Raw genomic sequence first — 9,740 nt, 5'->3', positions numbered from 1 at the left:
GGTCCAAATCTGTGGGCTATGTAGTTCATGTCATCGATCCAAACGACTTCTCATGAGAACCGAAAAACGCAACGGCGACTTTGAAGACTTGATGAGTCAAATGTCAGAGCATTTCAGTCAAGTAAAGCTCAACGAACAAGTGCTGAAGAATCCTCAAATAGGGAAAATGTGCTGCGCAATGTATGAGCGTGACATGCAGTTTTACCGAGCGGTAGTCAAACAAAAGCTTGACCATGGAGCTGTTGTACTTTTCATTGATTTTGGGAACACGGAGAATGTTCCATACATGCTAATTAAGAAAATACCGGAGAAGTTTGCGAGTCAAGCAGCATTCGCCCTGAGTTGCACTCTGTGTAATATCATGCCCCTGACTGATGTTTGGACGTCAGCTAACATTCAGTTTTTGAAACAAACTGTGTTAAACAAATCCCTGATGGTCCACGTTGTCCAACAAAGAAAATATCAAATTGTCGTCGACCTCTTTACCATGGAAGGCCAAAGTAATCAAAGCATTACAGACCTACTGATCTCTTGTAAGCAGGCTGAACCCTGGAGGTACACACAGTCAGAGTCTGTTAAGCAGGTTACAACAAGTTGGAGGCCCTGCAAACCTAAAGAATTATGTACCTGGACACAGCGTCAGGATGTAGTTCCAAGGGATGAGAAGACCGTGGTCTCCCAATATAAAAATATGCCAGTGTGTGCACTAACTCTGTTCAATGGAGATCTCCACATTAATAACAAAGTCAATGAGCATATTGACAATCCCTCCCCAAAAACAACCCAATGCCAACAGCAAGACAAAAGGGTGTTGCCAACATTAAATACAACCCACAGCCAACACCAAGACAAAGGGGTGTTGCCAACATTAAATGCAACCCACAGCCAACACCAAGACAAAAGGGTGTTGCCAACATTAAACGCAACCCAATGCCAACAGCAAGACCAAAGGGTGTTACCAACATTAATCACAACCCAATGCCAACAGCAAGACCAAAGGGTGTTACCAACATTAAACCCAACCCAATGCCAACAGCAAGACAAAAGTGTGTCGCCAACATTAAACCCAACCCAATGCCAACACCAAGACAAAAGTGTGTCGCCAACATTAAACACAACCCACAGCCAACAGCAAGACAAAAGGGTGTTGCCTATTGGGTTGATAGCTATGCAAACAAAAACAACAAAATTGAGGCCCTGCAAACCTGAAGAATTATGTACTTGGACACAGCGTCAGGATGTCGTTCCAAGGGATGAGAAGACCGTGGTCTCCCAAATTAAAAATATGCCAGTGTGTGTACTAACTCAAAATATAACTCCAAAACCTCAAGTACCTTCTGCATTCCCTGTCTCTTTTTCCTATTCATCATTCAACTTGGGCTGTGGGAATAAGGAGCATGTCTATATCACACATATAAGCGACGAATGGGAAATCTATTGCCAACTTGACAAGAACAGTGAAATCATTGAAGAACTTGAAACCAAAATCTCAGAGGAGGAGGAGAAATTACATGGGGCAGATGCCACAGCCCCAGTAGATGGTATGTGCCTGGCAAAATACATTGATGGAAGATGGTACAGGGGACTGGCAAATCCCGTCCAGTCCTCTTTGTGTCTTAATGTGTTCTTTGTGGATTATGGCAACACAAGCATTGTAGAGAAGATCAACGTCTTGTCGATTCCTAACCATTCAGCTGAACTGCTGTACACTCCAATGCAGGGCAGTGAAATGTACCCTTGCTGGGGGTACCCAAATCAGAGCCCTTGGCCTGGGTGACACAGTGGCTAAGAAAACTCTTCTCAATGAGCTAGTGAGAGCTGTTGTAGTTGGAAAGCTTAAGGATGGTTCATTGACTGTTGAGCTGTTCAATGGAGATCTCCACATTAATAACAAAGTCAATGAGCATATTGACAATCCCTCCCCAAAAACAACCCACGGCCAACACCAAGACAAAAGAGTGTCGCCAGCATTAGACACATCCCACAGCCAACACCAAGACAAAAGGGTGTCGCCACCATTAAACACAACCCACAGCCAACACCAAGACAAAAGGGTGTTGCCAACATTAAACACAACCCAATGCCAACAGCAAGACAAAAGGGTGTTACCAACATTAAACACAACCCAATGCCAACAGCAAGACAAAAGGGTGTTACCAACATTAAACACAACCCAATGCCAACAGCAAGACAAAAGGGTGTCGCCAACATTAAACACAACCTACAGCAAACCCCGAGAAAAAAGGGTGTCGCCTACAATAAACGCAACCAAAGCAACCCAGATCCCTAAAATGCCTACACTCTCCAGTGTTCCCGAAACAAGACTTAAACCAGGTCAACAGGCTTTACGTTATGTCTCGCACATCAACACTGTCAGTGACTATTTCCTTCAACTTCAAGATGAAGAAACTAATATTCTGAATATGAGGGAGGTTCTCAACTCAAGTGTGAGCAGAGCGTCCCTGATAAAGAGCACACGAAGGGAGTTGGAAATAAATAACAATGTTCTGGCAGAGTATGACGATGACAGGGCTTTCTATCGAGCGGTCATAAAGGGCTCTGAGCAACACGGCTTCAAAGTTGAAATAACAACAAACTTCAAAGACGAACAAGCCAGACTAGGAAGCAGGCAACTCTACTTTGCCCCCACCGATATGGGCCAGGTGTATTATGGCTTTGCTGCAGCAGTGATCTCCCCCTTTGACTTCTACATAGTCCCGCGAGGCTCCCTTCTCATTATGAATGAGTCTCTGCCATGCTCGACGAGCTCCCCGATGAGATGCCGCCGCTTCCTGAAGCCCACCGTGTCCCTGGCTCATGCTGCCTGGTGTATTCAAACACAAAGGGCAGATGGTGCAGGGCGGAGGTTGTACATGCTGAAACAACAGTAGTGATCAACCTTGTAGATTACGGCCACTACATACACCTGGCCTACAGCAGCTACCAAGTCAAGGTTCTTCCGGAAGCACTTAAGAGACCGCCGAAGGTGACCTACCCGTGCTCATTGAGGGGAGTGAGCCCAGTCTCAGATACAGGGCAGTGGACGGATAAGGCAGCAGTGTTCTTTCAGGAGCGTGTGTGCCACAAGGACCTCCAGATAGTCTTCCGGGAGTTTGTTTCAGATGACCGACAATGGCAGGTGGACATCCTTGTCGACGGCATACATCTGGCCAAGGAAACTGGTGAAGGCCGGACATTCCAGCTACAGTGACCCTCTTCTTGGACTGAGGTAACGTCAACCGAAAATACAGCGTCTTAATACATTTTTACTATATAAATGATCTGCCATTTTACGTCAACATTGAATTAACAAATTTTTACAATAAATGTTATAAACTGTTAGCTATTAACATTTTAATGTGAACACAAAATCGTATATCTTTTTGCTTTAAACTTGGTAATATGGCCTATATAATCGTCTACCATAGCCTATCTCAACTATAACCACATTCCACATTAAGCGCATTGTTTGCTGCATTACCAACGTTATCTATGCTGACTTAGGGTACGGGATGTTCAATATCAACGTTGAGTTCATAAGGGATAACATTATCTTTTCTGAGTTAACATTAATTTCAGGCAGGTCTTTGAGCACAGTACATCATACTAAACTTTGGTAAAACGGTCGCTGACCGTCTTCTCTGTGCCGAATAACCCGCTGCTTCAGGTTTTCCTTTGATAGGCGCGTTGAGTGGAGGACCGGGTGAATCAGCTGTTTATAAGTGTAGGCCTACCCGTGCACCACTGGCATGAATGAGCGCTTGTCTCTGTGTGTGCGTGTTTTTGTGCGTATGCGTGTGTGAACGAGAATGTCAGGGAGAAAGAGTGCTATGAGGAGATGAACGAACGGATTTATATTTATTAATATATTATTATTTAAAAATCTCGAGAAAAATAGAAGCGGCATCAATTTATGGCGCTCAGTGTTGATTCTGTGGCGCTGTGCCACACATTGGTCTATGTATGGGAAACACTAATATTTTATCAGAGAAAAGGCTTTTGTCACAAATATGACTATCTATGAACAATGCAATAATCAATGCTTGCATTACAACACAATATGGAGGTATTTAAGAAATAGGGTTCTGTTTTCTTTTCTTTCTAATCTTTCTATGCTATGTCATTAAAGTAAAAGCTGCTCTTGACTTGGAAGGAGTTCTTGTCTCTGGCTGAATTTGCGTGCATGCTATGCGTAGGCTGAATCGCAATCGTGGCCAATACACACTGAAGATAAAGTTAATAATTTTAAAATTACTAAAATGATCCCTCTGGCGAACAGTGAGCAGGCAAAAACAAAAGGCGGAATCGTTCTATAGAGAATTGCGATGCATCAAAGAATCAATTATTTTTCCCACCCCTACCAGTTAGCATACTCTATGATGTCACAACTAAGGGACACGGGCGAGCTGTGTTTGGCTGTGCCGAGCATACGTGTGGATGTGGGGATTTGTGGTGCTCGTTCCTGACAGCCGTTGAATTTGATGATTGTATCTGAGGAAGGGTTAGGCTTCCCGGGAACCAATAGTATAACGCTACTGGATCTGTGGCACTCCGTCCAAGCAGTGGTTTATTTTGATTGAGGGAGTGTGGGTTAAGCTTCTCAGTTTAACCCTACGGCCTGTTGCAAATAGACAATGTCGCTTATGCATAACAACGGTACTTAGAAAGTACCATAAAGTTGCCGTCGGCCGTAACCCGCTCCTTCCTAGATTTTTTTATTTTTTTTTAATCTATCAATACAAGCTGAAACAGTGGGTTCACTTAAAGATATTTTTTAGTGTAGTGAGGAGCACATACTTTCTTATTTACCATATATAAGGGTATGCACACCATCAAATTAAATTGAATCAATTAATTAAAGATGTATACAACTATAATGAATTATCTTTGAATAATATGGATTATTCGGAAATCTAATAAATTTAAAACTATAGGTCATCAGCTGAATTAGTATATTCTTTCGCTATTCTTTGAGAGTTGTGAGTGTCCTAATTTGAGTGAAGTTACTGCCTGTGAGAGAGGTGTAGTTTTTATCAGGCGGTTTGTGTAGTGGTGATTAGTGTTATTCATTTTCCAAGGTTTGTATACTCAGGAATTGGGCCTAGCTGCCGCACCTCCAATTAAATTTCTAATTTGAACTGACGCCCAACCCTGTTTGTCATTTCCCAGGTACGAGACAGAACGCCTGGGGAGCGTTTTTCTGAGGGCATCCCGTATGGAGGACATTGGGCATGAGGTGTGTACTGGCTCATGGAGTGTTAGTTGAATTGGATGACAAATCCAGTGGCATAAGCATCAGCTAAATTCTAAAGATTTCTAACCCGATTTATATTACTACTTAACCTTAGGAGATCTTTCATATGTTCCATTTGTTTTTAGGTCCATGGACACAATTTATCCCTTCCTGTCCTGGGAATTTATTATTCTTTTTTTCTCTGTTCGAATATATGCTCAAGGCTGGTACAAAATGTCAACCAGTCAGGATTTTCACCCTGAACTTACTTTTTCCATTGACACTGTATTATACAAGCACTGTGAACACTATAGTGCGCGCTTGATTAGGTTAATTGAACAAGAAAATCCCAAACATGCATGTTTATACAGTCTGACGACAGTTCAATGTTGCCATAAAATTACGGTTTGTTTTATGCATGTTCCGGTTATTTATCTGCACCTCAAAAATATATAGTTTGAAAATGAAAAGAATCATTGTAGACTGTTGAAATGTATGAACCAGTCAGGATTTTCACCCGAACTTACTTTTTCCATTGACACTGTATTATACAAGCACTGTGAACACTATAGTGCGCGCTTGATTATGTTAATTGAACAAGAAAATACCAAACATGCATGTTTCTACAGTCTGACGACAGTTCAATGTTGCCGTAAAATTAGGGTTTGTTTTATGTTTGTTCAAGTTATTTATCTGCACCTCAAAAATATGTAGCTTAAAAATTAGAAGAATCTTTGTAGACTGTTGAAATGTATGTATTTTTATGATGCTTGGTTAGACATTTTGTTTAGATGTTATTGAAGTGGGCTGATAAGTACGTTTAAGTCTGACCTATTCTTTAAGAGGAACATTAAACCCATCTCAACTACTGTTCCAAGTGTTTTTGTTTACAATCTCAAAGTTGCTTCTACGTTCTCCCAGGGCTAATACATCAATTATATCAAGAATCATGAGACGTGAATTGTAGTTGACCCCAAAAACAAAAAAATGATTTGTGAGTGCTAAAGGGCAGAACCTCGGCCATCCTGACTACTTCAAGGTTCCGTTTCCAAAAAGGCCAAATGGTGTCGCATCTTTGGAATTGCCATGGTGCGGGAGTCACGCTTGGAAACTTAATTGCCTAGGCGTACGCGTCCAAAATTGTAAAACTGAAAACGCACGGCTAGCTAGCTTGTACTCAGTCTGTTGCTAATGAAATCGAAATATTGTTGAAAACTTAAAACAATTAAACAGAATTCTGAAATAGTCTGCCTCATATTATATGAGCATAACTAAACTATATGGGAAATATTCGATTGCTGACCACTTGTACAGTCTCTAGGCCTACAGAGTGAAGCACTAAAGCACAGCCATGGTGCGTAATGGAGATTCCAAAGCGCTCTTCTTTGGTCAGAACCGATTTTTACACTCCCGGACCCTACACACTGGTTTCTTTTTGATGCGATTAGACCTCCGCGGTACAAGAAGGGGTGCGGGGTGGCTTTGGTAGAGGTGAAGACGTTGAAAGATGGTGCGAGAGATCTACGAGAAAGACGCAGAGTAACGTTCCTTCGTGCCAAGCAGCGACCGAACCGGCTAGGAAGTGTAAAAAGGCCTAAGGAGAGATCGCAGACAGGTCCGTCCTATGCACCGAAACTTTTTACAATGCAACAAAATATTTAAAGAGCATCAAGCTATTATGCACAGATAATGCAACAGTATGTTACTCAGTCATTTGTGTTAGGTTAAACATGGATTTGATAAAGTTTTTAATTTAAGGACCACCCGCAATTGGTCTGGCCCATCCACAACTGGAATCCTGGCGCCGTGCCTGTCCTGCACACGCCCGGACTCCCTTAACATCAGCTATCGTCATGATCTCTATAGTAACGCTGATTAACACAACCCAAGTACGCGGGTTAACAGTTCAATAACCAACACAACACAATCAAACACATTTTTCCTCCTTCCTCTTGCTGTTGTTCAGTTCAAGCTGCTCTGAGCGTAGTCTCCACAAAAAGACTGTTGCATTTCAAATACAAAATATATAGGCCTAATAAGGCCTCTGCGCATATTCTGTTTTCGCGTTGTCCGTGTTGCCCGGGCCATTCGTTCACGTGGCACGGCGGGAGACGTGGGAGTGTTTCTCTCTCTCTCTCTCGCTCTCGCTCTCTCTCTCTGTTGCCGCTTTCACACCAAAAAGAACCGAGAGCCAGTTCCGGGCTGGTGCTAGGGCCAGTTCCAAACTGGTTCCAGCCTTACCCCAGTTAAGAACCGGTTGGTTTCACACCGGCCAGAGCCAGCCATAGAGCCGGCGTGAGCAACGTCATGACGTCACTACAAACGTCTCCGCTAGTGAGCTTGGACAGAAGCATACGGCCGACATCTTTCTTTATTCTGGGTGGAAATAGTAACATAGTTACGCCATTAAATGCGTTTATGGAAACATTTTTAGCGAGAAATGTGCATTTTACTTTCATAATGTTCGCTCGGTGAATGTGAAGGATGTTTGGTTTGATAGTTATGACGAAGAGGGAACGCTCCGTTCACTTGCATGGACACGGACTCATCTAGCTGCGTTGGCGCGTTGACGCGTTGAACCACCACTACAATGATCAAGCGTCAGGTTAGGCGCGCAGAAGAACCCTCGCGCCAGTTTCAAACACAACAACAACAATTTCGTCTTCGATTCAATCCGTGTATGGTTCGTTCTTTGAATATTCCGATTTAAAACAAAATCAGAAAAAACAAAAAAGAACCATACACGGATTCACGTCCATTGTTTACTTCGGTGTTTTAAAAAATGCCGGTCTTCGTTGATCTTCCTGTTTATGAAGGTTCGGATAACTCCGCCCCCGGCGTAAAAGCGGTTCTAGTTCTAGCCCAGCTCTAAAGTGGGGCCAGAGTTGAACCGGTTTTTAGGGGCCGGAGCCGGTTCTTTGGCGGTGTGAAACCAAAGCCCTGGCCCTAGCTCCGAACTGGCCCGGAACCGGCCCCGATTTTGCGGCGGTGTGAAAGGGGCATGTGTGCATTCATTGATATTAGTGACCAACGCAAAATCAATGGAGAGAAACAGAGATTCTCTCATTAGACTTGAAAACCAACCTGGGGCTGGGGGAGGCTGCACACCTGTTGCTCGTTGACCAATCAGTGGTCAGCAGGTTAACGTCCCCTCACTCTGATCCACAGTGTCGTCCAATCACAGGGAGAGGGTTGGGCTCACAGAGGGAATATTGCATTGGGAAACCGGGATTGGGAAGAGTGTATGTGTAAGTTGTGTGTGAGAAAGAGTGCGTGTGACCGTGTTTGTGCGCATGAGGAGTGTGAGTGAGTGAGAGGATTGATATGGCTGTTTTAGGGATGAGGTTGACATGGTGTGAACGATTGCAACTGTTTGTTCGTATGAATTCTGCATTCAGAATTGTTACTATTGTAAAATGAAGACTTTTTACTCTGAAAAGTTACTTTCTGCCTGGACGAGTGAAACGTCAATGTACTTATTCCAGGAACAAGGCCTCATAAAAAAAGTTAATTTTGACACACACACACACACAGCTTTTCTGCAAGCTGTGATGGACACTTGCAGACTAACACTATTCTCACTTCAGTCCATACTCATTTTATCTAAAGTATAATTTCTAAAAGCCAGGGCAACATGTTTGTGGTCGCTGTATGGCTCTGTTGGGAGAAACTGGAATAGATCTCAACACTTAATTTCCTCTTTTGCACCGCTGCGTCTCCAGATACCTCTGTCTGTCTGTCAGGGATTAAAATCAACAACGTCCCGTCGTCCCGGGGACGTAATTAATTGACATCGGGAGGATTTTTATTCTCTCTCTGGTCGACTTCGGGACGAAGAGAATTTTGCGGGCACTGACATTTTTCTGCTCAAGTTTTCAACACTTTCTGCGATGTTTGCGGTCGGTGGAAAATACTTATTTAATGGAAAGGGCTTCGTTCAATTGGCTGGCGCGCTCGCGTTTGCGTTGTTCAGTGAGACAGCGGGGGTAAAATCCCCCGTTCGTCAGGCTTTCTTGGTTCACTGGAGAAGGCGGGGCTGCGCACGGAGTCAAAAAAAAAAGTGGGCCGGCCCACCGGGAGACTTCCCGATCTGCAGCCTATGCTGCAGAGCGAATTTAAATCGCCGGCAGAACGGCCTGGGGGTCTAACACCGTCATTTATCTAAATTTAATTTATCTAAATTTCATATCACATCAGCATTTCACATTAATCGCAATTATTACATCATGGGTCTTCTCAATGCCATGGAACGCTCCGTTCACTTGCATGGGACCTTCACAACTTTCCGGCGGTGAATTATATTTGATAATTCACCGTTGCTAAGTATAATCATGAGTATTTTTCGCCTCTAATGAAGTCTTACTCTGCAAGTACCGGTAACTTGTCAATCCCAGCGTCTTCGGTTGCTAAGCGACGTCAACGTCTTGGGCGGACTATTTCTCTGCTGATCAACACTACGAATGCTGGTGGTATCAAATAAATTGTAAAAAGACACACCATGTGAATT

At 43.3% G+C, this 9,740-nt stretch overlaps 1 pseudogene; it reads left to right on the top strand.

Annotated features, from left to right (window-relative positions):
- Positions 1-31: 31 nt before the first annotated feature.
- On the top strand, positions 32-6,123 carry LOC130378377 (tudor domain-containing protein 15-like; annotated as a pseudogene).
- The last annotated feature ends 3,617 nt before the right edge of the window (positions 6,124-9,740 follow it).

Source organism: Gadus chalcogrammus, unplaced genomic scaffold (genome assembly GCF_026213295.1).
Source record: "Gadus chalcogrammus isolate NIFS_2021 unplaced genomic scaffold, NIFS_Gcha_1.0 GACHA074, whole genome shotgun sequence".
NCBI lineage: Eukaryota > Metazoa > Chordata > Actinopteri > Gadiformes > Gadidae > Gadus > Gadus chalcogrammus.
Note: the sequence above shows the minus strand (reverse complement) of the source record. Positions and strands in the feature narration are given on the sequence as shown.